Source organism: Thamnophis elegans, chromosome 12 (assembly GCF_009769535.1).
Source record: "Thamnophis elegans isolate rThaEle1 chromosome 12, rThaEle1.pri, whole genome shotgun sequence".
In the NCBI taxonomy this organism is placed as follows: Eukaryota; Metazoa; Chordata; class Lepidosauria; order Squamata; family Colubridae; genus Thamnophis; species Thamnophis elegans.
The window spans coordinates 36,092,178-36,118,821 of NC_045552.1; the positions used below are offsets into that span (position 1 = coordinate 36,092,178).

General features: G+C 49.0%; 1 protein-coding gene across 1 annotated transcript in view; it reads right to left on the bottom strand.

Annotated features, from left to right (window-relative positions):
- Positions 1 to 26,215, bottom strand: part of STARD8 (StAR related lipid transfer domain containing 8) — a 109,389-nt gene extending 83,174 nt beyond the window's left edge. Inside the window, exon 1 of the mRNA XM_032228394.1 lies at positions 25,959 to 26,215. The gene's annotated coding sequence lies outside the window, so the exon portion shown is untranslated. The remainder of the gene's footprint in view (positions 1 to 25,958) is intronic.
- Between the last annotated feature and the right edge of the window lie 429 nt (positions 26,216 to 26,644).

A 26,644-nucleotide genomic window follows, 5' to 3' on the forward strand; every position in this document is an offset into this window, starting at 1 on the left:
TAACAAACTCGTGCTCAACCCGAGTAAGACCGAGTGGCTGTTGTGTTTCCCTCCCGCCAATTTGGCAAGTATTCCATCGCTCAGGCTGGGGGGTCAAACATTACACCCCTCAGACAGGGTCCGCAACTTGGGAGTCCTCCTGGACCCACAGCTGACTTTCGAACACCATTTGTCAACTGTGACCAGAGGGGCATTTGCCCAGGTTCGCCTGGTGCACCAGTTGCGCCCCTACCTGAACCGGGAGGCTCTCACAACAGTCACTCGTGCCCTTGTGACCTCTAGGCTGGAGTACTGCAATGTGCTCTACATGGGGCTGCCCTTGAGGAGTATTCGGCGACTTCAACTAATCCAGAACGCAGCCGCGCGAGCGATTGTGGGTGCACCTCGCTTCACCCACGTAACACCTATCCTCCGCGAGCTGCACTGGCTACCTGTCGATCTCCGGATACGCTTCAAGGTGCTACTTGCCACCCATAAAGCCCTCCATGGTAGTGGATCTGGGTACTTGAGAGACCGCCTACTGCCGATCACCTCCACACGACCTATTAGATCTCATCGATTAGGCCTCCTCCGAGTTCCATCCGCTGGCCAATGCCGACTGGCAACCCCGCGGAGGAGAGCCTTCTCGGTGGTAGCTCCGACCCAATGGAACGATCTCCCCGTGGAGATTCGTACCCTCACCACCCTCCAGACCTTCCGCACAGCCCTTAGAATCTGGCTATCCCGTCAGGCCTGGGGCTAAAGATTGTAACCCGCCCGAGTGGTATGAATGTTGTGTTTTAATCATGTACTGTCTTATATGTAAAAGTCTGTTTTCCCCCCTTCCTTTGGATTGTGAGCCACCCTGAGTCCCCCCAGGGAAAAGGGCGGCATATAAATAAACCTTCTAATCTAATCTAATCTAATCTACTTGGACTGCAAGAAGCACAGAAAATGTACATTGAGCTTCTATACCAGATTAGAAGGATTTTAATCATCACTCATCCTGAAGTCCCCAAAACGTTTCTTTCAATCCTTTCCCATCACAATTTGAAGGAACATTAAAGCTTATTCCACAAGGCAACAGGTGGATCTTCAACCTTTTTAATTGTATTGATTATGTTAAGGAGAATTGGCATACTCTAATCCTAACAGGATCTACAGCAGAGGTCTTCAAACTTGGCAAATTTAAGACTTGTGGACTTCAACTCCCAGAATTCCCCAGCCAGCTGGAGAGTTGAAGACCACAAGTATTAAAGTTGCCAAGTTTGGGGGCCTCTGCTCTACAGCATATGTGAATATCTGGGAAGTAAAGCAGGTTGCAGTTGCATATATGAATCCTACACTCTGAAGGAGTCCTTCTATCATTATGAATCAACAAATCTACAGAGGATATGAACAAACTTTATGTTTACAATTACAACTCTAAGAGGAATGGCTTTCATTGCCGATTAATTAAGATTGATCATCTTTAGCACTTACAAAATGACCTTAAATTAGATTCTACTGGCAGTCAGAACACCACTACCTGTTCTGGCAAACCATGTCCGGCCATCAGAGGAATGTGATGGCCTCCCTGTAATTAGCAAAGTGCCCATGAAATCATGGGAAACCTACTTTACAGCTTTCTACAACTCTTAACACAGAAACCTAGTGATTTAAAGACTGAAATGAATGAGGAGCCCTTCCTGAATGGCTCCCAGTTTCTGTTACCACAATAAGAAAGTGTTAGAGTCCCCTAAAACCAGGGCAGCCCCCCACTCCCCACCAGGGGAATGCTATCCCACCAGAGCTGCTGAGGGATAATGCCAACTGTTGAGCAATAGCTTTGGCATTTCCCCTCTATAGATCACATATGCACATTTCTCGGGATTTGCACACTGCTATTGTATTGCATCTAGTCAAAAAGAGAGGCGGAGAGATTCAGCTAACTATCGTCAAAGATGTTCACTAAGTGTTTGTTTGTTTGTTTGTTTGTCAACAAGTACAAAGAAACAAGTATGAATACACATGAAAAAATGGCACAAATAAATGGATATAAATAAACTCAGTTTTCATCCCAGTCGCTCCAGCCTAGAGCAGGTCTTGCTCCTACAACACCTTAACTGAAAAAGTTAGCTGCCAAATAGGCTATCACAGCCTCTCTAAATCCCAAACCAGCCTTCAACCTGATATTGAGAGCAGCTCTTTGAGAGGAGTTGAGTAACACAAATTTGGGCAGGCAGTTTCCTTCCTAATTCGACAGCTGCAACATCCCCATCGTGAGATGCAACCTTGAAGGCATCTTCCCTGACACAATCTCCATTTGAAAGGGAGCTAGACAGGTCTCCATCTGAGGTCCTATCTTATTCAACCTCTGCTTGAATTCTAGCAGGCAGAATATCCAGCCCAAATGACCATCCTCCCAAGACCACTGGGGTGGACATCCCTCCATAAACACCTGCAGGACTTTGAGCTGTCATCCATTTTTGCTAGAATCACTTATTGATAGTTCATGATCAGGAAACCCAAGTGGTGGATTTTACCATGAAACCCAAAAGATTTAAAGGGTGCAAATGAATGGAAGGAAACTGAGCAGGTTAAGCGTGTCAGGGTGGGGGTGGGAGTGCTACAATCTCCAGGTGCCTGGAAGATGCACACTCATCATTCTACACAAGGACCAAGGAGCACTGCAACTATTAGGAAAGTTTGCTTTCAGAATTAAACAGTATATTTTAAGAGATGGACATGGTGGCTCAGTGGCTAAGATGCTGAGCTTGTCGATCAGAAAGGTCGGCAGTTTTGTGGTTTGAATCTCTAGCACCGTGTAACAGAATGGGCTCCAGTTACTTCTCCCAGCTTCTGCAAACCTAGCAATTCGAAAGCACGTAAAAATGCAAGTAGAAAAATAGGGACCACCTTTGGGGGAAGCTAACAGCGTTCTATGCACCTTTGGCATTGAGTTATGCTGGCCACATGACTGCAGAGATGTCTTCGGACAGCGCTGGATTTTCGGCTTTGAAACAAACATGGCCACCGCCTTCTAGAGTCAGGAACGACTAGTACATATATGTGAGGAGAATCTTTACCTTTATATTTAAAGACAGTTTGCCATAGGTTATAAGGATAATCAATCTATTAAGACAGAACAAGTCCAAGCTCAATGTCTGTCAATCACTTTCCTATGGCAGGTTGTCTAGGTGAACAGGTTCTCTCAGGTGGCTGGGGATTTGGGGTACTGTAGCCCCAGGAACTCTGTGAGAATCAAGTGGAGAAACGGAGTGAGACTTGCCATTTTTTTATTCTCATGATCACTGCCAAAATAAACAGCTAAGATAACCACTTCAATGGCAGGCTAGAAAGACAGAGATTCACAGAAAGGGTTTTTAAAGGTATTTTTGGTAAAATCCAAATAAAATAAAGTCTGTTTCATAACCTCTGTGGATGCACTGAATGGAGCTTCTCCAGAAAATGTGAGCATCAGCTGCTTTTAAAGAAATATGCAACCACTTTTCTGGAAGAATCTAGTAGAATAATAATTTAAGATGGGATCCGCACTTTTACACTTAAAATTCCTGTTTCTTTTTTACTGCTATGCTCTCACAAAGCATAAAGGGTTAAAGAGGATTTGAAAACTTATGCTAAATCTGAGGAGCATCACCTTTGGTGGGGGGATTGCTCTGAATCGGAAGTGAAATTCAGCAGGTTCTGACAGGTTCTGGAGAACTGGTAGCGGAACTTTTGAATAGTTCAGAGAACTGGCAAATACCACCTCTGGCTGGCCTCAGAGCGGTGTGGGAATGGGGATTCTGCAATATCCTTCCCCTGGAGTGAGGAGGGAATGGGGATTTTGCAGTATCCTTCCCTTGGAGCGGGGAGGGAATGGGCATTTTGCAGTATCCTTCCCCTGCCACACCTACAAAACCACATCCACAGAACCGGTAGTAAAAATGTTTGAATTTCACCACTGTTCTGAATGTATCGTTGTCTTCTTAAACCTCAGGGATCTAAGACATGTCCAGGCTCCCAAAGCCAGGCGATGGGAAGCCAACGCCCATGGAATGTTCAAAGAGAAGCTGCATTGAAGAGACTCCTAAATGTACTCAAGGGATTTCTCTTTTTAAAGACTTGATCAGCCCAAAGGTGAGCAGATGTTTTGGGTCAAAAGCAGGAGTCTCCAAACTTGACAACTTGAAGACTTGTGGATAGGGACACGCTGGTCAGGGAATTCTGGGAGTTGATGTCCACAGGTCTTAAAGTTGCCAAGCTTGGAGGCTCTTGATCAAAAGTCTCAGTTGCTGTAGCTGCTGTAGCTGATCTATCTCCTCTCTGTGATTGAGGAATTTGGTTTTGTTCACACCCAATCTACTGGGGCTGCCCATCCCTGAAAATATATGAAGTACAGGAAGAGAGTGGGGGAAGAGAGAAGTTGCATTTCCTATGTGCTTCTCAAGAGTGATTTCATTTCAGTTAATGGAGTGGAACTCAAAAGAGCAAGAAATGTCTCCTCCCTCTACTGAGCTCTTCCAAAGTTATACACAAATCCTGTCCTTTGCTTCCTTTAGGATGAGGATCATCTTTCAGATTATCTCCACTATTTCTTAAAATCCCTTTTCAAACAGTCTTGTTTTCCAAGGAAATTCTATATGCACCAGTGTGCACACACCCATTTCCTGCATCAAAATGATTTAACTTGAGATGGTGGAAATACATGAACAGAATTAAGATAAGCCAAACATTTCAACAGTGGCAGATTAATTGCATTTTAAAAAATGCTCCAACTACAGATGAACCTACATGTTAATAAATTGGGGTTAGGGTAACCTAGAGCCGGAAACATTGTTAGAGACCCCTCACGCCCACTTCACGGTTTTTCTGTTGCTCTCCTCTAGCAGGAGGTTTCGAAGTATTTCAAGCAGGACCAGCAGATTCTGTAAGAGCTTCATTCTTTAGGCCATCTGTCTGGTAAACTCACAAGATTCGTTTCTCCTACTATGTACATGTATACATTCAGACTAGACCTGTGTTGCTTCCCTGTGTCATATAATATATGTGGATACATGCATAATTTTGCATGTATTTATTTTGTCATTTTTATTTAGTGGTGATTCTTTGAGAGTTGTATGCAATTAAATGTCATTTTAATGTACACCAATTAGCATGCATGCAGAATGACAATAAAGTTATTCTAAGTTGGGCATAATTTACTGCAGGGACGTGCAGTCAGGGGAGGCAGAGCGTCACTACTGTCATCATGAAAAGAAAAAACATGTAAAAGGAAAAAGGCTGAGCTAGTTGCTGCCAGAGTCACAGTGGATGACTCTGCTTAGTGCTTAACTGTTTAAAAAAGCCTCTTAAAAACACCCTCTACAGGAGGCAGGAGAACCACGTGCCTCATCTAGTCTGACTTTATGATCACTCGAGCAGAGTTAAGCAAGGGTTAAAAGCCAAAAAATTCCTTATGTAGGTGAGGCACGTTTCTCCCGCCTCCTCCTGTAGAGGGCACTTTTTTAGAGGCTTTTTTAAACAGTTAAGCAGAGTCATCCTTGGCGACTCTGGCAGCAACTAGCCCAGCCTGACCTCAGCTCTTGCCTTTTTCCTTTTACTTTTTTTTTTCTTTTCATGATGGCAGGTAAGAGCAGAGTTGAAATCCTCTGTAAAACAGCTGGAAAATGTACATGTACGTGTGGGTCGGAGGAAGGGGGAGGAATTCAAACTTATTCCTCCTGATGCAACTTTGTGTGTGTGTGTGCTTGTTTGAGAGAGAGTTTGTTTGAGTGAAGAGAGAGAAGGGGGTAAGAGAGGCAGGGAGGGCAGCCCGCCAGCTTAGGCGGGCAAAAGTCACTTTCTTTCGTCCGCCTCTGTGTCTGTGGCAACCCGCCAGTGCATGCCGCGAAAGAGACTTTCTTTTACCTGCCTCTGTGTCCGTGGCAGCCCGCCAGCTCAGGCAGGTGAAAGTCACTTTCTTTCACCCGCCCCTGTGTCCACGGCAGCCCGCCAGCACAGGCTGGCGAAAGTGACTTTCTTTCACCTACCTGTGTCCGCGGCAGCCCGCCAGCACAGGAGGGCGAAAGACCCGCCTCTGCTGGCGGGTTGCCGCAGACACAGGCGGGTGAAAGCAGCAGCCCGCCAGCACAGGCTGGCGAAAGTCACTTTCTTTCGCCCGCCTGTGTCTGCGGCAGCCAGCCAGCAGAGGCGGGCGAAAGAAAGCACTTTAGACAGTGGGGTGTCGGGAGAGAGGAGAGAATGCTCAGGCATTCTCTCCTCTCCCCCAACACCCCACTGTCTAAAGCACCTTCTTTCGCCTGCCTGTCAGAGCTCAGGCGGGCGAAAGAAAGCGCTTTAGACAGTGGGGTGTTGGGGGAGTAGACTGCCTCACCAGCCATAAACCTCACTGCACGTCACTGATACTGTATGGTGCTCCTAAAGCAGTTCCTGCTGTAGGAAGTTCATCCTAGGAGAATGAAATATTCTAGGAAATATTAAAAAGGCAGAATATTATATTTCCCTGGATGAGAAAAGGAGAAACATGTTTTAAAGACAAAGCAGCTCCCTGCAGCTCCAGGGTGATGGGATTAAGACATGGGCCTCAGGACATAATAGGATTAGCCCTCTACCCATCTCACCACATGGCACCTGGGAAGATTACCGTATTTTTCAGACTATAAGATGCACCGGTGTATAAGACGCACCAAGATTTCGAAGAGGTAAGTAAGAAAAAAAGGTTTTGCCTTCCCACAGTCCCCAGCAGCACTCTGCAGGCTTCAGCACGTCTGGGGGAAGGCAAAAAACCCTCCATTTTTGGGAAAAACAGCCCGTTTTTCACCTGATTTTTGCAAATATAGGGGCATTTTTGCCTTGCCTCAGCCCTGTTGAAGCCTGTAGGGAGATGCTGTGAGCTGAGGGAGCTTCAGTTTTAGTGAAAAACTGCTCATTTTTCACAAAAATGGGATGCTGGTGTAGGGCCTCTGAAAGCTAAAAATGGCTGTATTCAGTGTATAAAAAGCACCAACATTTCCATGCTCTTTTAGGAGGGAAAAAGGTGCATCTTATACTCTGCAAAATACGGTATATCACCCAGCAAGGCTCAACCAAGCCTGAGACTCAGGACAGCCTAGAGAGTTGCCCCTGCATGACCCCATGGGAGTCTGACAACCAATCAGAATCCAAGCTAAAATTCAAAAGCCCAGAGAGGGCATAAAACTCAGGCACTCTTAGCATCTCTTCCCCCCACCCAGGACCTCAAACCACGTGGTCCTGTCCACCATTAAAAACCATCTTTCCAAGCAGCCTCCATGTTTCCAGTGTCTTTCTCCCCACTTGGAACTGAACCCAGAAGGACCTTTCTCCCAACACTGCAGAATGGATTTCTTTTTAACGCCAGCCTCTCCCAAAGTTCAAGGTTCCAAAGAAGAAGGGAGGAAACGCCGCTAAAACTTGGGAGACAAAAGCCAGGGAGAAGCCACAGAGAAGCAGCCATCAGAAGCAGCACCATGTTCTAGGCAGAAGGGCAGCCAAGGCACCTGAGAAAACGCATGCCGGCCTGGGGCTCCTTTGGACTGGAGCTGCACAGAAACCGAGCGCCTAAAGCAGGGGTGTCCAAACTTGGGAACTTTAAGACTTGTGGACTTCAACTCCCAGAATTCCCCAACCAGCATAGCTGGGAGTTGAAGTCCACAAATCTTAAAGTTCCCAAGTTTGGACACTCCTGGCCTCAAGAAACCCATCCTGAAATAAGGGCCTTTGGCTGAGACGCACAGATCACAAACCGCTCCCTGGGTTGGGCCTGGCCTGAAGTGGGGAACGGATGGGCAGAACAGAAGGGGCACCTCTGCCTCTTCCCAGGCCCGGAGGCAAAGGAGCCTCAAATGGGCAGTGGGTGTCCCAGGGCCATCCTTGCAACCCCCATCATCCACAAAGCAAAAGCAAAACAGGTTTCTTACTCTGCTGCTCCTATATGCAAACTCCCCACACAGCATCCACTCCCTCCACACCCCGGAAAGTACTCGGGGAGGGGTACTCGGCACAGTCACCCATGCTCTGCACAGGAGGAAGAAGATGACTGTGTGGTTTTCTTCTCTGTGGACATTCTTCCTCTTCTCTGAAAACACCACAGCTTCTTCGCACTCACACATACAGAGTCAGGCCTCTCGCAGGCGGTCACCCCGTTGTTTGTTGGAAAGAGGGAAGTGACCAAGGAGATAGACAGATGTCCTTGCACGCACACACCCACACCCACACCCACACACATTCTCCTTGCAAAAGGCCTGAAGGACCAGAGATACACCTGGTCCCCGTCCTGTCATGGATCCACAAGTCTTTCATAACTTGGTTGTACTGCTAGGCCTCAGGTTGGGCTGTGTGTGGAGGACCAGGTAGTGCCCTACGATGCAGTGGGTTCTTTGGATGAAAACTGAACCCAGTTTTGGTCACCACAATGCAAAAGCGATGTTGAGACTCTGGAAAGAGGACAGAAAATAGCAACAAAAATGATTAAGGGATTTTGCATTATCCTTCCCCCAGGAGTGGGGAGGGAATGGGGATTTTGCAATATCCTTCCCTTGGAGTGCAGAGGGAATGGAGATTTTGCAGTATCCTTCCCCCAGGAGTGGGGAGTGAATAGGGATTTTGCATTATCTTTCCCCCAGGAGTGGAGAGGGAATAGGGATTTTGCATTATCCTTCCCCTGGAGTGGGGAGTGAATAGGGATTTTGCATTATCCTTCCCCCAGGAGTGGGGAGTGAATAGGGATTTTGCATTATCCTTCCCCTGGAGTGGGGAGGGAATAGGGATTTTGCATTATCCTTCCCCCAGGAGTGGGGAGGGAAGGGGGATTTGCAGTATCCTTCCCACAGGAGTGGGGAGGGAATAGGGATTTTTCATTATCGTTCCCCCCAGGAGTGGGGAGGGAATAGTGACTTTGCAGTATCCTTCCCCCAGGAGTGGGGAGGGAATAGGGATTTTGCATTATCCTTCCCCCAGGAGTGGGGAGGGAAGGGGATTTGCAGTATCCTTCCCACAGGAGTGGGGAGGGAATAGGGATTTTGCATTATCCTTCCCCCAGGAGTGGGGAGGGAATGGGTATTTTGCATTATCCTTCCCCCAGGAGTGAGGAGGGAATAGTGACTTTGCAGTATCCTTCCCCCAGGAGTGGGGAGGGAATAGGGATTTTGCATTATCCTTCTCCTGCCATGCCCACCAAGCCACACCCACCAAGCCACACCACGCCCACAGAACCCTTAGTAAAAAAAATCTTCTTTCACCACTGGGTATAACATATGATGAATGGTTGCAGAAACTGGGTATGTTTGGTTTAATAAAAGAAAGACCAGAGGAGGGACATGATAGCAACATTCCAGTCTTGGAGGCTCTGCCACAAAGAGGGGGGGTCGACTAATTTTCCAAAGCACCGGAAGGCAGGACAAGAAACAATGAATGGAAACTAATCTAGGAGAGAAGTAACCAAGAACTAAGGAGACATTTCTTGACAGTGAGGACAATTAACCAATGGAATGACTCCAGAAGTTGTGGGTCTTCCAACACTGAAGGTATTTAAGAAGAGATTGGACAGCCATTGGTCTGGAATGGTATAAGGCAGAGTCCCCCAAAGTTTCTGTCTTTGCAGAGTAATGGAGGGAAAGGGGGAGGGGAAGGTTCCATTCCAGCTGCTGGCAAGCACGCATGTGCAAACGCAGCTCCATTTGCACAAGCAATGTGCCTGCCACTTGCATAAGTCATGCAAGTGCGCGCATGCATGCTCGCTGGCCATTTCCACGACCCAGTTGCAATCCCTCCATGGCCCATTAGTGGGCAGTGGGCCACTGGTTGGGGTCTCCTGCTTGTGCAGGGGTTGGATCAGAAGACCTCCAAGGTCCCTTCCAAATCGGTTATTCTGTCATTCTGCTTACACATTTAGATGCCAAAGGGAGGAGGAGATCTGGACAAAAGTCATTAGGGAGTCAGGTTTTCCAAACTGAATCAATCAGGGTAAAAATGTTTCTGCTGCCATTTTCAAAGATGGGCTGGGCCACCAGCAGCTTCTGATGATAGCAGTAAAAGAGAAATTGGCGGCTTCCACTGCAGCCATTTTTGTCTTCTGTTACGAAAGAAGGAAGCTCCACCTTTTCCTTTTTCCTCCCATTGCTGGCCATGCATGTGAAGATCCTGTCCCAGTTAGACAGAAACTCTGCCCCTCTGCTTTCCCACAACATGCAGAGCTGATTTCCCACACAGCCGATACTCCTGCTCTTGTCTTTCTTTTGTGAGACATTCTGCTCAGTGGTGAAATCAATTTGTTTTACTACCAGTTTTGTGGGTGTGGCTTGGTGGGTGTGGCAGGGGAAGGATACTGCAAATCTCCATTCCCACATTCCCACCCCACTCTGGGGCCAGCCAGAGGTGGTATTTGCCGGTTCCCTGAACTACTCAAAATTTCTGCTACCGATTTTCCGAACTACTCAAAATTTCCACTACCAATTCTCTGAACTACTCAAATTTTCTACTACTGGTTCCCTGAACTACTCAAAATTTCTACTACCGATTCCCTGAACTACTCAAAATTTCCATTACCGGTTCCCTGAACTACTCAAAATTTCTGCTACCGATTTTCCGAACTACTCAAAATTTCCACTACCAATTCTCCGAACTACTCAAATTTTCTACTACTGGTTCCCTGAACTACTCAAAATTTCTACTACCGGTTCCCTGAACTACTCAAAATTTCCATTACCGGTTTCCTGAACTACTCAAAATTTCTGCTACCGATTCTCTGAACTACTCAAAATTTCCGCTACCAGTTCTCCAGAACCTGCTGGATTTCACCCAATTCTGCTCCTCTTCACCACAAGTCAAGAGGAATGACGTTTGCACTACTTCCAGGGAGAAAAAAGTCCGAGATGGAGACAGAAGAGGACAGGAAACTTTTGTTGTGGCATATGATTGGGTGTTTGCCAGAGCCGCTTGGTAGTGAGACAGGTGGCACATAGGTTTAACAAGTACAGGTAGTCCTTGACTTACAACAGTTCATTTAGTGACCGTTTGAAGTTACAGCGGCACTGAAAAAAAGTGACTTAGGACCATTTTCCACACTTATGACCATAGAAGCATCCCCATGGTTACATGATTTACATTTGGATCCTTGACAACTGACTCACATTTATGGCGGTTGCAGGGTCCCAGGATCATGTGATCATCGTTTTGCCACCTTCTGACAAGCAACGGAGAAGCCAGATTGACTTAACAACCATGTGGCTAACACAGTGTTTCTCAACCTTCTGGGAGTTGAAGTCCAGACATCTTCAAGTTGCCAAGGTTGAGAAACACTGGGCTAACATAGCAACTGTAGTGGTTCACTTTACAGACATGACAAGTCTTAAAAGGGAGCAAATCTCACTTAACAAATTTCTCACTAAGCAACATAAATGTTGGGCTCAATTGCAGTCGTAGGATGAGGACTGCCTGTAAAAGTGCCTATCCACTGCTTGTGAGACCTGGCCAAGATAAGGGATATCACAGCCTGCCAGAGGGGGCCTGTCTTTGGGAAGTCCCACAGGACACAGGCCTCTCTCATTCCGTTGGACGCCCCAGAGGATGGATTTAGGTAACCCACCAAATCCTGACTGAACACGAGGAAAAGCCTCCTAAAGCAGGGGTTTCCAACCTTGGCAACTTTAAGCCTGGTGGACTTCGACTTCCAGAATTCCCCAGCCAATGGGGGCATAGAAAACCTGGAAAAGGCCATCTGGGCATCGCTCAGGCACGGTCCAGCCTCTCCTGGCCAGAGTGGAACTTATTGTGGTCTGCCAGTTACCTGCAGAGCTGGCAGCAGAGCCAGACAGTGAGGAGGTTGGGGAGGCGCATGGGCCAGTCCTGAAGTCTGGGGAAGGCTCGGACAAGGGCTCTGCATCATAGGCAGAGAGGGCCAGGGCTATCTGGGAGTTATGTGCTGCCTCCGGAGCCTCCACAGTCAGACATCAGTGAGACAGAGGAACAGGAGGAGGCTGTTTCCAGTGCACGCATGCACAGAGCTGCCAGAAGGCAAGAACAGTTAAGACAAAAGGCATGACTTGGGAGTAAGGCTTGGAGGTGATTGGCCCCTCCCATAGAACATAAAGGAGGAGCAAAGGTGCATGAATCTTTGCTAGAAGCAACTTTGTTTGTACTGGTTGGTTTAAAATCTGAAGCTCCGTTTTGACTCTTTGCTCCATGTGGCCTTGCAAGTTAATTGCCATTTAGGTCTTTGGCAGCGTTTCAAGGAAGATAAAGGTGGGTGCTTATCAGCCTTATCCCGAAAGACTTTGGCAGATTACTGTCCGAATATTTACAAACTATTTGGAACTTATTAAGGGCTGTGAATGAACATAATTCACAGCCTTTGAAATCAAAAGGGGGTTTTGGGGACTAAGCATCTGTTTTTTACTCTATCAGGAAGCCTAGGACAGAACACTGTCCTAAAGGTCAGAGCAGAGCTAGTTGCCCCCATAGGGCACGCTACGTTAATGGCTGGGCACACCAAAGCCCGACATGCTCCTCTTCCCACCCTGAGCAATGGATTGCAGCCGTGCCACCCTCGGGGGTGAAGGAACTTCCAAGGCAGCAACATCAATGCGCTGAACATAGCCGAAGGCCTTTTCTTTTATAAAGGGGCTGCAAATGCACAGGGTGGTCTCAAGCGTCGCGCATTTCCTCCCACTCCTGTCATGTGCTTCTCGCTTGCTGCAATGAATGACAGGAAACCACATGACCAGCCCTGAGCCGGGCACAAGGCGGATGCCTGCCTGCAACTCCTCCAATGCCAGGGAACTGCCTCTGGCCCGACTCTGGTGATCAGGACCCTCCTTTCTCCCTGGAACATTTGCTGAAAAGGAAGAAATCTGCTCTGAAGTTCATTGACGTTCACTTTTCCTGAGGAAGACGGGTCAGCCAAGGTGCTTGAGGTGGAGAAGGGGAATCCACAGCAATTAAAGACGGGCACAGACAAAAAATGGGGATTTTTGTCTGGGCCAAAAGATATTCATGAAACAGCCTTATCGTAGAGCCGGGCAGACATTTTGTGCCAGTCCATTTGAGAATGTGTTGTGGGAGCTGTCACAAAATGGCTTGTCCACCCAGGATCACCCCCTTGCCTGGAAGTAAAGGCGTTGCCCTTCCTCTCAGCTCAGCCACGAGCTCTGCCTTTTCTCCAGGCCAGGCTGACATCCCCCCCTTTTTTAATCTTCTCGACAGGACCTCTGGGGTCCCCGAGGGGTTCTAGACCCTCCAAATTACACCTGTGGCCAGACTCTTTCTTCTGCAGTTGGTCAGCTCCACATGCATTCTTGGTCTCTGGGCTAACATTATCTACATCACAGGTGGGTTCCAGCCGGTTTGGCCTGGTTCGGCTGAGTAGGTAGTAACTCAGCCTGCCACGCTCCTAACCCGGTTCTATCCTCGGCGGTGCCATCTTGATTTTCTGCACATGAAACAGAACAATCTTCATTGCAAAAATGTAATTTTTTCCCCTTTCCCAATGTTGTGCGCATGCGCATCTGCACCTAAAAAGGTCTGTGCACTGCACTCGCAGTAATGCTGGCAGCAACCCACCCCTGGTCTACGTGATGTCTATCTTAAAATTTCACATACACACAGACACACACACACACACACACACACACACACAGAGCAGGTGCAGCAAGAATCTGGAAGGCACTAGAGAGGAGGCAAGCAACAGGGTGAAACAGCAGCAGCTGCCCTCTGTGCATGCCCTGCAACTCTCTCGCCAGGCCCGGAAGGTCAAGGCGCTTCCGGGAGGCTCCTGCAGCTGGAAGGCTGGCGTTGTCCTGAGGACAGGTGAAGAGAGGACAGCCCTGAGAGTCGATGGTGGCAAATAGCCCCCAGGGGTCCTAGACCCCAAACAGCTGGGCTGATTCAGGAGAAGTGAGGAGGGAAGGGGTCTCAGCACAGAAAAGTAACACCTGCTCCCTTCCAACTGCCGGCCTCACTTCCTGGGTCCCCTGATGGAGAAAACAAACACTGAAGCTGTTCAGACCTTCCTGGCGGCTCCTTTGCCCCCCCCCCCGCCCCATCAAGGGCCCTGGAAAGGGCATGTCAGTAAGAAGCAGGAGGAACAAGGGGCTGCAAAAGAACCGCGGAAGGAAGGCAAGGCTGCTCCCAGCCCTCTGGACATTGGGATGCAGGTTTCTTTTGGCAGAAGGTTCAAGGTTGGCTGGCTGTTCTCCTCAGCGCCACCTGTGGATGCCTACGTGCAATATTTTAAATCTAATCTTTCATCTCCACTTAAAATATCAAAGAGATAGACTGCCTCTGGCCACAGAGGGGCCACTCTTCGCTATTTTGCAACAAACCTATACAACCAACAAGTCCTCGGGGAGGAAAAAGTGGGCTCTTGCCACTTCGACTGGCCCAAAGCTTGAGGACAGCAGCTGTGAAACATGCACACCTTGGGAAGCTTTATCTGACGAGGCATTCGAAAAGGTCAAACCCCCACGCCCTCCGTTGTTGGCAGCTTCCAGTCTTGGCCGGCCCCATTCCCTCTCCCTTTCCTCGGATGCCAAGCACAGGGCCCTGATAAGCAGCTGATAAAACGGATAAGCAGTGCCAGGAAATGTCCTGATCACCAGCGAGGAGAATAATGCATCGTTATTAAGTGGCAGCGTAGATAAAACTCTGCCAGTCATGACAAAAGAGGCAGTGGATGGGGTGAAATTTGGAGCTGCCAAATCCAGTAGAGAACTCCTTCATTCATATCTCGGGGTAACGTCCAGATTCCTCCCCAGCCCCTCCAAACCAACAGGAAATACAGATTTGCTGTCCAAGGAAAACAAAGGGGTGGACAGCCTCGCCCTCTGCCAACCAACCAGAAGCTGACACAGCAGCCGCCACAATCAATCCAGCGAAGTGACAGGGAGATGACTCGGAGGAGGACGGGGGGGAACTTCCGCCCTTTGACAGCTTTCTCCTTGTTCCCCATTCTGTGCAATTCCCGCCCCTGCCCCCCCCGCAAGCCCAGAGGCAGAAATGTCGAAACAAAGTTGACAGGATTAGTGAAGGGAACATTTACGCCAAGATAAGTCTTGCGTGGCGGATGCCCACCGTACAAAGCAAAGTTTGGCATGACCCAGGACACACATCCTGCTTGTTCAAAGCCACAGAGAGCTTTGGATGTGGCCCAGCCATTTTCATACGGATCATCTAAAGGGGCTGACAGTAGCTGGATGAGAATATGGCAAATCGATTGTTTCAGATTTTAATCTAACAGTCCTGGAAGGAGGAGGATGGGAAGGGGTGGATTTTACAGGACTGAATTTATCCAGCTACAGAGGAAGAAAAACTTGGCTATTGAGAAGCAGGCAACTGAAGGAGAAAAGAAAAGGGAGAGAGTTTGGCCTAGTGATTAAGGCACCAGGCTCCAAGGCAAGAGACCTGTTCAAGTTCCATCTTAACCACGAAAGCCCGCTGGATGACTTTGGGCCAGTCTTTCTCTCTTAGCCCAACCCACCTCACAGGACTGTTGTTGTGGGGGAAATAGGAAGAGGAAGGTGTGTTCGGTATGTTCACTGCCCTAACTTAGTTGTAAAAGTAATAAAAGACGAATAAATGTATGAGCTATGGTGGCACAGTGGTTAGAATGCAGCATTGCAGGCAAATCCTGTCTACAGTCAGGAGTTTGATCCTGACCCGCTCAAAGTTGACTCAGCCTTCCATCCTTTCGAGCAAAGGTGAGTTTCTAACAGTTTGGACTGGTTCAGCCGAACCGGTAGTAACTTGGCAGCCTGGGTCACTGGAACTGGCAGCGGCCCAGCCCTGCCACGCCCCCGAACCAGTTCACTTGGCAGCACCATAGGTGCCATCTTGTTTTTCCCTTCTGCGCATGTGCAGAGCAATTTTTGTTGCACCGTGTGCAGAAGCGCACAGTGCGTCCTTGACTGAACTAGCAGTAGCGGCAACCGGAACCCACCCCTGCTTCCGAGATCAGTAAAATGAGGAGCCAGATTGTTGGGGGCAAGAGGCTGACATTTGCAAACTGCTCCAAAAGTGCTTTGAAGCACCATGGAGCTGTATATAAATCTGTGATGCCGAACCTTTTTGGTACTGAGTGCCCAATCTGGAACGTGCATGCATGTGCACATGCTGGAGTGCTGGAAACCTTGGCCAGCATGCACATGATTGTTTTTGGGCTGTTTTGGGGGCCATTTTGGCTTGAAAAATGGCCTGAAAAATTACTTGCATTTTGGGCATTTTGGGACCATTTTCAGGCCATTTTCCAGGCTGTTTTCAGGCCATTTTTGGCCGGGTGTTGGGCCATTTTCGCTCCAGGGCCCACAAAGACTAGCTGGTCGGTGCATTGGAAACCAGAAGAGCAGCTGGCAATGACATGTGTATCAGTGGCGGCTTCCGGATCCCATTCCAACCAGTACGGTTAGAATGGGCTCGGCGGCACCCACATGGAGGCGCAGAGTGCGCACATGTGCCAAGCGCATGCATGCATTGTAGCTGCCAGTGACACTTCCACAAGCCTCTGTGATGCTCCAGCTGCTCATCGGAGTGTTGCACAGCCACTGTATGCACCATGTGCGTGTGCAGAAGTGTCGAAGGCTTTAAAGGACAGATAAGGAGCTCGGGTGGGCGGTTGGGCCCTCCGGAGCACTGACCCAGAACAGTACCTGGTGCTCCGGGCAGGCTCCAGTACGCCTGTACTGGGGTGTACCACCTGCAACCCACCACTGGCATGTGCCCACATAGAGGTCTCTGGGTGCCACCTCTGGCACGCGTGCCATAGGTTCGCCTTCACGGGTCTAGGTGATATTGCTAAATAAGCAATTTTAAAGATGGCCATGACCTGAAAAGAATGACAAAGCAAAAAGGCCCTGGCTATGAAAGGTGGCCAAGACCCCACAGAAGCCACAGGTTGAGGGCCACTATGGACAGCTTCTATTACACCCCTTTGCAAGGCAGGCAAGAGGGAAAGAAGCATCAAAACAGACCTTTTTAGAAAAATACTTCCAGGAAGAAGGCAAGCTTTCCCTGGAGTTACAGCAACATCTTTCCTACATCATCTGGAAATCCCTGAACCGTTTTCTTGAGCATCCAAGAGTGGAATTCCCCAACTTCAGTGTACAATTGGTTACATGGTTGAATTCTCATCACGGTTAACTTAAAATTACCATTTCTTTCATTTCAGCCTTGCTGTTCCTCGCTCTGTCCAAACTCCAGCTGTTTCCAGCTATTGTGTGTAAAGAAACATTAGAAACTTTTTCTGAGTGTCACAGGAAGGTTTTGAAGCATGCCTCTGACACCCAGAACCAAGATAACTTTAGGAATATTCTCTGCCCAAAATTTTAAAAAAGGGCCTATATCTCTTTAAAGCTCTGAGTCCCAAATGCCTGCAGAAGTTAATATAATTATGTGCCGTGACTTTGGCAGAGACGCAGCACAAGGAGGGTCATTGTGGCTCAATTATTAACTGGGCTGGGGGAGGGAAGACCCTTGACTCGATCAGAATGTGCTCTAACTCAGTAGCGAGGCTTCAGCTGCTACAGAAGGCAGCAGGACTGGGCATAAAGGTTAATGCATTCCTTCTCCGTGCTAGCCTTGGTCCTCTAGCCAACATCATTCCCAAAGAGGTCCTTGCTCCCTGGAACAGTTAAATCCCACTCCCCAGCCTCTGTCTGCACTTCCTCCAGGGAGGAGGAAGCAAGATTAAAGAGGCAGGACTGTAGAGCTTCTCCAAAAGAAATACTGTAGCTTCCCAGCATATGAGAAAAAGGCAGCCTGGGACCCTTTCTCAAATGTCTGAGGATTTGTATGTCGGACTCACCGACAAGGGAAGGCAACTCTGCATGTAAAGATTCTGCCCTGAGCAACTCTTGAAAACCAACATTGGGTTTTCTCAGGGTCTTATGCCACATACTGGAACCCCTCCCCTGTCTTCATCTTCCTATAATCTGAACAAAGCCTGACCTCTACTCATCTTTGAGTATGCCAGTAGTTAGACCAGGAGTCAGCAATCTCTGGCTCTGGAGCCGCATGTGGCTCTTTCATCCCTCTGCTGCGGCTCCCTGTTGCTGGCCGGCTCCACAATTAATAGGGCTTTCGCTTAGGACAGGTAGAGGAAAAAGGATGCCCTGCTAGGAGGAGACTATTGTGGGGTGGAACCCAGAATTGAAGGGGGGGGCTTCCGGTTAGGACTTTTGTGGCTCTTTGAGTGTTTAAGGTTGCCGATCCCTGGGTTAGACACTCAGAAATGGAGAAGCTGATTGGTCCTCACCCTTCAAACTCCAGAACTCAATGTTCAACCTTGGCAGGGAAGTCTGTGCTGCAAAAGCAGCCTAAAACAGGTTAAGGCAGGGGTGTCCAAAGTTGGGAACTTTAAGAATTGTGGACTTCAACTCCCAGAATTCCCCAGTCCACAAGTCTTAAAGTTCCCAACTTTGGACACCCCCAGGTTAAGGGAGAGAAGAGAACACTGGAAAGATTTTTAAAAAATATTTCCTCCTCTTAATGTTTTGTTTCTTGGACTATTTTTATTTCTTGGCTAACGCCAGCATAACCAAAGGAGTTTCTCTTAGAATGCAACACCCACTGACCCTTGTCCAATGCCTCTTAAATTAATGAAGCCCTCTTCACGATTATTCATAAAGCATCTGCAGACAAAATAAAACTGGAAATCCCATACCCCAACAGAAAAAAAAATTCCACTCAAGCCCCAAATGGCCAACTGGGCCCACTAAGGAGCACAACGACAAGGGAGTGTGCAGCCAACTGAAGCGCAAGGCACTCCAACGCCTGGCTGGGATCCGGATGCAGTTCAGCCTAGGAAGGAGCCTGAACCACTTTCCAAGGGTGGGGCTCCCCAAGCTTTCCCTCCTCTAGCAGGGTTTCTTCCTGGGCTTGGCAGGATCCCTGGAAGGCACCCCCCCCCTCCCCGCTGCACCTCTTTCCCTTCTCCACTTCAGGGTTTTAAGGAATCAAGGGACACATTAAGGATCAAGGAATCTTCCAATTTTGCTTCTTCCTCTCATACAAACAAACAGAATTTTGTCCCCAGTTAGTCTCAGAGCTGCAAAGGGAAGGCTGGCTGGACCTTCCTTCCGCAATTCTTTTATCAAGGAACAATGAGAATATGATTAGCTGGTACACCCACATAAGACCCATGCCCAAGACATTCCAAGCACAATTTAAGGCGCACGTTGCACAGTGGTGAAATTCACATTTTTTTTATTACCAGTTCTTTGGGCGTGGGTTGGTGTGCATGGCAGGGGAAGGATACTGCAAAATCCCCATTCCCTGCCCACTCTGGGGACAGCCAGAGGTGGTATTTGCCGGTTGTCCGAACTACTCAAAATTTCCACTACCGGTTCTCCAGAACCAGACAGAATCTGCTGAATTTCACCCCTGGCTTGTCAACTTTAAACCTTTCACACCGAGGGTCTGGGTTACTCACAGGACCGACTCTCCCAGGTGGCTTCTGCGAGCCTGACTAGATCTGGCAGAGTGGGCACATGTCACAAGGAGGAGGACCCAGAAAGCAGGCCTTCTCTGCCCTATGGAACACCCTCCCCGGAGACATGGACGGTGTCAACCCTACTGGCCTTTTGGAAGACTTGACTCTTCCCCCAGGCATTGGCACCAGACTCTTGGTGGAGGATTATTAAGTAGTTTTTTCGTGACCCGTCAAAACTGCGGTCCACAAAAGCGCGCTCGACGAAAGCGCGCATTTGACGTCATCACAGCGCGACGAAAAAAATTAAAAATTGAAATAAAAATAAAATTAAAGCAAGCCGATTCACATAAAGGTAAGGGTTAGGTTTAGGGTTAGGGTTAGGGTTAGGTTAAGGGTTAGGGTTAGGTCTAGAGCGTTAGGGTTACGTTTAGCGTTAGGTTAAGGGTTAGCATTAGGTTTAGCGTTAGGTTAAGGGTTAGGTTTAGGGTTAGATTTAGGGTTAGGTTAAGGGTTAGGTTTAGGGTTAGGTTTACGGTTAGGTTTAGGGTTAGGTTTGGGGGGGGTTAGGGTAAGGTTTTCGCTTTATTTTTACATTTATCGATCACAACGCGATGTTTTCATCGCGCTGTGATGACGTCACGTACGTGCTTTCGTCGAGCGCGATTTTGTCGTCCGCGGTTTTGTGGTGGAACCAGTTTTTCCCCCCTTTTCTCATTCCTCCCTTGGAAAGCAACATCTTTCATGGATCAGGAGTTCCCCAAGAGCCAGAGAGAAAGACCACAGCCTGGATGGAGAAAAAGACCGTCTTTCTCTATCCTTCGAACCTCCCTGATGTTCCCCACAACTGGCCAGGCGAGACAAAGGCAAGTTTGAGAAAGCCTCCCCAGAAAACTTCCTTAGAAGATAATCCAAAATGAGTGGAAACAAGCTGACCCAATTCCAGCAGCCAATGTGAAAGCCATCCTGGCTCCACCAAAACCTGGAAAAGGAGGGAGGGGGAGGGAGAGGTCAACAGATGGTCTTAGTTATTGACGGAAATTAAAGTATGTTTTGAAAATGGGAAGAGGGCTGAACAAGAAGACTCCTACACAGAAAACTGGATTAAAAATTAAAGTGATTCAATTATTTGGGATAAAATGAAGAAATACTCTTAAGGCAGGGCTAGTCAACCTTTTTATACCTACCGCCCACTTTTGTATCTCTGTTAGTAGTAAAATTTTCTAACCGCCCACCGGTTCCACAGTAATGGTGATTTATAAAGTAGGGAAGTCAATTAAATTTTAAAAAGGAAAGTGCTTCAGTATCGGACAAAACCACCCACCATGAAAGCTGGAACGCCCACAAGTGGGCAGTAGGGACCAGGTTGACTACCACTGCTCTAAGGAGTCAGAATTTTGCAGAGCAGATATATAAGGCCAACATCATAAATGTCAGCGTTCCAGAAAAATATTAATAGAAAGGAAATCATAAATACTTGAGAATGTTGAAAAATAGCAGGTTGCAGGAATAGATGGGATAGACCAGTGATGGCAAACCTTTTCAGCACCAGGTACCCAAACCGGAACGTGCATGCATGCATGTGTAAGTGTGTGCATGTGTGCACCTGTGTGCACCAGGGCCCTGGAAATCCAAAGACCAGCTCCTGGTACGTACATGCCTGTTTCTAGGCCGCTTTTCAGGCCATTTTTGGCCTGCAAAATTGCCTGGAAACAGCCTGGAAAAGGCCCTGTTTGGGGGGCATTTTTGGGTGTTTTCAGGCTGTTTTCCGGCGCTCCAGCACCTGCAAAAATCAGCTGGCCAGAAACCAGAACAGCTGATGACGGCACATGTGCCCACAGAGCGGGCTCTACGAGCCACCCTGGCACGTGTGGGTATAGACAATTATATAGGCTAAAATATGCTTGTGGTTTGCTTGGGGAATAACTGCTATTTGCTAAAAGGTGGATTGTGTTGGTGTGGGATGACTGTTCCCCTGTGAAAAGTGAAAGTGAGTGCAAAACCGAAGGGAGACGAAGTCTGAAGTGTGCCTGGGGGCCACTGGAAGACTTCTGACTGAAGGGGAATGAGGAAGGGAAACAAGCAACATTGGAGCAGTGCAACTTTCTTTCTTTGGAAGGTCCCTGAGAAATGTGTGAATGTGAGAATGTTTACATTTGTTGATTTACACAAATGATAAAGCAAATGCACTTGGATCACCAAATGCTTGCTATAATTGTGAGATTGAAAGTTGGGGGGGTGAATGCAATAAGAAGGATTTATGATGAAAATTAAGCATATGTGGAAGTAAATGGATTACTTAGCATATGATTCAAATCAGAGCATGGAATAAGAACATATGGATGTGTAATGTACCCTTAATGGACACATTTATGGTTAGTATATAAAGAACACTTACACTGTTGTAGAGGTCTAGTTGGTGACATAAAAAATAAACATTTTTGTATACAAAGATGCTGTGTTGTTGGTTGAAATACCACAACAAAGAAGAAACCTTTTAACCAATGTGATGCTCTGCAAAATGATTCAAAAGTGCTTGAAAGAAATACACAAAAACATGTTCATAAAGTTTTGAAACTCAAATACAAAATAATACTATAAATATTTTTATTAGATATGATTCCAGTGAAGATAAATGAAAAGTATCATAATACATGTGTTCCGATATATGTGAGTGGGACAAAAATCAATCTTGGTACAGCAATAAGCACACAAGTAAATTCCTATTACATGGAAAAAAGAAAGCAGATTTGATGTACCTGACTTCCAGCTAAAAGATCTATTGCACTGGAAGGATAAACATATGGCCCCAACTATTCACTGGTCACCAGAATTGATGACCGTCACAATTTACAAATCAATAACTTATCAATATTGATTGCTTATGGATGTGAATGAATTAAGGCTTCCATTCATTGAAATGTTCACTCTACAACTTTATGTTTGTCTGTCTGGGAGTATAAAGTATTTGCTCTATATGTTTAGGTTTCTTTTTTAAGCTCCCCCCTTCTTTTAGAAATGCTGTGTATCTTTTCCTTTGGTGTTTGTGGTTAGCTAATAAAAGAATAATAACCATAATGACAGTAAAAAGGAGCCAAATGAGTTGTAGAATACGTTAGAAAGATCATACGATGCAACAAAGCGAATAGTCCCGAAAATGACAGTGTCAAGGACCAGGTTACTTGATAGAGAAAATTTAACTAATAACTACAAGTTATACATAAAGGGTGACAAACTGAAGCAGGAAGATAAATTGGAGTCTCTTCACAGAATGTTTACTAAAGATGAGGAAATACATGGAGAAATGTTAATGATCGTAGAAAGCTAGCGGCTACCATGTAGTCTCTTGCAGGAAATCAATGCTTGTTTTAAAACTGGGAAATGGCTCTCAGTAAAACTGCTTCTTCTGCCTTCTGGTTCATAAGGAAATGAGGTTTACATCAGGAGCAGCATGAAAATGAGCTGGGTGCAGTGATCAAGTATGAATGGAATTAAACAAGTGTTAACCACACATGCCATACGTCTGTAATGGCGAGGCGTCAGCTCCAACGCGCATGCACGTGCCGGCCAGCTGATTTTCGGCCTTCTGAAAGGCCTGGGGAGGATGTTTTCACCCTCCCCAGGCTCCAGGAAAGCCTCCGGAACCTGGGGATGATGAAAATGGCCTCCCCCAGCCCCCCCCCCCCCCCCGAGGAAATATCAAGCTCAGCTTGCAGGTGAATAATGCGGTGCACATGGAGGGGAGTGGGGGGAGAGTGTTGTGTGTGCATTCACATGTGGGGGTGTGATTTGCATTACGGTTGCTGGCATGTGTGCATGCGATTGCATGCGCATGCTCACATTTTTGGCACCAAACAACAAAAAGGTTAGCCATCACTGCAATAGGTTCACCATCATGGGTGTAGGGCAGTGGTGGGTTCCAGATCCCGTTCTAACTGGTACAGTTGGAACGGGCCTGGCAGCGTCCACATGTGTCCGCGCAGTGCGTGCATGCGTCTTACTGCCTTTGTGCCACTCCAACTGCTCAGCGGAGCATTGCGCAGGCGCTGTATGCGCAATGCATGTGCGCAGAAGCATGGAAGCCTTAAAAGACAGGTAAGGAGCTTGGGTGGGTGGGTGGGCCCATCGGAGCACCATACCGGAACGGTATCCGGTGCTCCGGGCAGGCTCCGGTACACCTGTACCGGGACGTACCGTTTGCAACCCACCACTGGTGTAGGGTCTCCTTCTTTGGGGGGAGTTGGACTAGATGACCTACAAGGTCCCTTCCAACTCTGTTAATCTGTTAATCTAATCTGAAATACAGGATTGAATGATCTCTGTGAAAGAGATATATTGAGGTAGTTTGGGCATGTAGAAGCAGTGAGGATCAAATAGGAAAACAAATGTACGAAGGAATTGTGCAGGAGAAGACAGACAAAATCATGGCTGGGCAAAGTTAGGAAGAGTAAACCTCTGGTCTCGATGCACGACCCAGATTGGATCTTGCAACGTTATCCTGGGACCCATACATTTGTCTTCATTCATTGGCGAGAGTTAGAAATCCTTAAAAAGGTGCCAAGTTAAAGGAAGGCAACAAATGAAATTGTGTTTCATGAGAGCAAGCGTTGAAAGCTAAAGAGGAGCAGTGGTGCTTGGTGCCATGTTTCCTGCCCTTAAAGGACCTGCCATTTGGGGATGCCTTCCAACACAGACCCACCCCTATGCAGATGCTCCGACTGGCAAAGACACCCCCCCCCCCATCTTAGGACAAAAGCTGTTCCCCCAGGGTCGTTTGAGGCTTGTGCCACCAGGCTGGTCTCTTGGCAGCTGGCAGTGGGGAGAAGGCAGCATGGGAGAGGCAGGTCAGTCCGAAGGAAGCCCTGAGCCCAGCCCGGCCCTGCCATGCCTCCATCATAGCCCCCCCACCCCAGCACCCACGCAGGACCGTCTGACCTGCCCAACTGCCAGTGCCGGCTGTGAGGGTAGCCAGGATCCACAAGACTTTCCCTTCCCTTTCTTTTTTTTTTACACTTTCGCCCAGGCTGCTCAGCCAACGATGAGCCTCAGTTGCTCCGAAGGACCATCCAGGGGGCGACTCAGTTTCCCTTTTCAAGCTCTATTAAGGAAATGAAAAGCCCTGAACGCCACCCCCTCCGTTTAAGGAACTCAGCCAGACGCCCCCTCCCAACAAAGAAGCGACTCGTGTTCTTCTCTCTTTAAAACGGTCCTTCTCTTTTTCCATGCCCTCACTCCGCTCCCATCGCATGTAGCACGCGCAGCCTTAACCACAGAGCTACACCAGCGAATCAAAATGTTGAATCCAAAAGAAAAAATTAGTCAGGCGGCAGCAACAGCCCAGCATTAGCTAAACCAAAGGCTGACATTCCACTCTAAAGCAAGTATCAGAAAGGATGAGAAGCGCAGATAATCGGGGGGAAGTTACAGTTGAAATAAAACTGAGACTAGGGAAGCTGTGGGTGGTTGGATGTTCTATGAGTCAATTAGGCGGGATCAGCAAGAGCTCACTCTCCAAATATGCCATTGAGACTGGATCCAACACACACAAAAGCAACAACCACCACCACCACCACAGGCTCCCCTGATCTGCCTTCCCATTTTGGAGACCTTTCAGCCAGCCTCCTCTCTAAGGGCCCCCAAGAGCCGCAGCCCCATCAGCTGAGCAGCATACAACACTCCAACGCCTTTGGGCCGAAGCGGGGGGGAGGGAGTCCCGTCTAGGGCGCCACACTGACAGCTCCGAACGGGCTTCTGCCTGCTGCCCAGGGCAAGAGACCCGCCGCCCGAGGTCTCCGCCCGAGGGCAGAGAGCCTGCGGCACTCCAGGCCACAAGAGGAACCTAGGAGGCCTGACAAGGGGCTCCTCGAGGGCAGAGTGCTCACTGCACCCAGCCGGACCTCAGCTTGAGAGAGCCGGACAACCGCTGCGGCCGGAGGACTCCCGCCTGGCTCTTCTCCGGGACGGCGGCTCCTTCCTTGGGGGTAGCTCCGGACCCCCGCCAAGGCAGCAGCTGGCCGGGCAGGAGAAGGGAGGCTCCGCTGCGGTCCCCGCCGGCTCAGCTTCCGCACCTCCCGTACCGAGCCGAACAACAGATTCCCCGGCGCCCCCGCTGCCTCCTCTACCCGGCACTGCGCTCCGTCGGCCGCCTCCCTGGAAACGGAGAGGCGCGCGAAGCAGCCCAGCCGCCGGTGCTCCCAAGCGGGGCTGCGCGGTATCCTCCGCCCGGCGGGCTTGACGGACCCGCCGGAGGTTCAGGGCAGGAGAGAAGTCCTGGGGGGGAGGGGAGGGGGCTTTTAAGAATCCTCAACAGGGCTGCCTGTGGCTCTGCCCCAGGAGCAGCTGGAGCCCAGCCCTCCCGCCAAGGGACCCCCCCTTCGCAGCCGCTCTCCGGGCCTGGGGGCAGCCGGGACCCCGACGAGTGCCCGAGCAAAGCCGGCCGGAGTCACGGGACGCCAGCCCCGCCAGGGTGTCGGAGGAGCGGAGTCGGCGGCTGCGGTTGCCCCGCAAGGGAAGGAGGAATCCACGCGCCCGGCCGCTCCAGCGCTGGAGCACAGTAACTTACCCCGAGGCCGCGTCGGGGCCCCCGGAGCTCCTTGCGCGCCACGCGCCATCCCCAGTCCCGGCATCAGCGCCAGCCACGGGGCCCTTTCCGGCGAGCCAGCGAGAGCAACCGCCGGTGCCGCTGCCGGCCCTCGTCCGAGCGAGCGAGTGAGCGGCTCTGGGCGCAGGTGGCTGGGCGGGTGAGGCCGCCTCCCCTCCACAGCGACCCTGCGCGGTTGGCCAGACTGAGAGTCGCGTGGAGCTTTCCGAGGCGCAGGGCGGACCCGACGTGGCTGCCGGATCCCTCCCTCCCTCCCTCTGGGCCCGGTCAGTTTTCACGAACGCCGGATGCGCCTTCAGCCTTCGGTGCGGGGAAGAGGTTGGACTAGGAGCGGAGAGCCTGGGGACGCCGGTGGAAGGAGCGTCCCAATTCTGCCCCTAATGAATAGAGTTGGAAGGGGCCTTGGAGGTCTTCTAGTCCAGCCCCCTGCTCAAGAGTATCAGTATTAGACCCAAGGTTGTCCAGTCCCTCCTCAAAAGCACCCACAACTTCTGAAGGCAAGAATGTCACATTCTGAAGGGTTTGTTCCTGGGATGTTGTGTGTGCTCACATAAAGGGGTGGCAGGCCAGAGTTTGTGCCTTGACACACCTGTTCTCAATTGTGGTAAAACCACCACTGGGCTTCGTGTCCCACTATCCCAAGTTCC